Source organism: Meleagris gallopavo, chromosome 1 (assembly GCF_000146605.3).
Source record: "Meleagris gallopavo isolate NT-WF06-2002-E0010 breed Aviagen turkey brand Nicholas breeding stock chromosome 1, Turkey_5.1, whole genome shotgun sequence".
Lineage (NCBI taxonomy): Eukaryota > Metazoa > Chordata > Aves > Galliformes > Phasianidae > Meleagris > Meleagris gallopavo.
Window position 1 is genome coordinate 58,516,026 of NC_015011.2, and position 794 is coordinate 58,516,819.

A 794-nucleotide genomic window follows, 5' to 3' on the forward strand; every position below is an offset into this window, starting at 1 on the left:
AAAAAAAAAAAAAGATTATTCTGTTACCTTGGTATTCTTTTAACAACTTTTTTTTAGCTTGTTAATAATGAATTGTCACCATATTGTCATCTCACCACAGTTACCTGCAAGGCCAGAGTCAATTCTGAATAGCACAAGGTCCTTGGAGTCTCAAGAGCTTAGCCATGTGAATTTGTGTATTCACAAAGGTGAATACTTTGAGAATCTTTTATTTTTAAAAAATTGCTGTGAACTTCATCTCATACTGCACATCCAAACCTGAAAACTAGTGATCTTGACAAATATGATACATATAGTTTTTTAGCATTTTTATTTAACCACAAACATTTTCAAGCTCATTTAAAAAATGTTTGACTGTGGATAGCAGAATTTTGATGGATGCTAATCATTCCAATTGGGCATCTTATGTGGTTCATATCCACTACAAATTTTCTCAAAATGAGTAAAATGACTGCCATAGCATCATAGAATGTCTTGAGTTGAATAGGACCCACAAGGATCATCAAGTTGAACTCCCAGCTCTACACAGGACTGCACAAAATCCAAACCCTATGTCTGAGAGTGGTGTCGCCAATGTCCCTTGAACTCCAGCATTCAGGGCCGTGTCCACAGCCCTGGGCAGCCCGTTCTATGCCCACTGCCCTCTGGTGCAGATCTTGTCCCTAAACCCCAGCTGCCCCTCCCCTGACACAGCTCTATGCCGTTCCCTCGGGCCCTGCTGCTGTCACACAGAGCAGAACCTAAACCTGCACCCAGAGCTCAAGGTGAGGCCACACAGCACAGAGAAGAGTGGG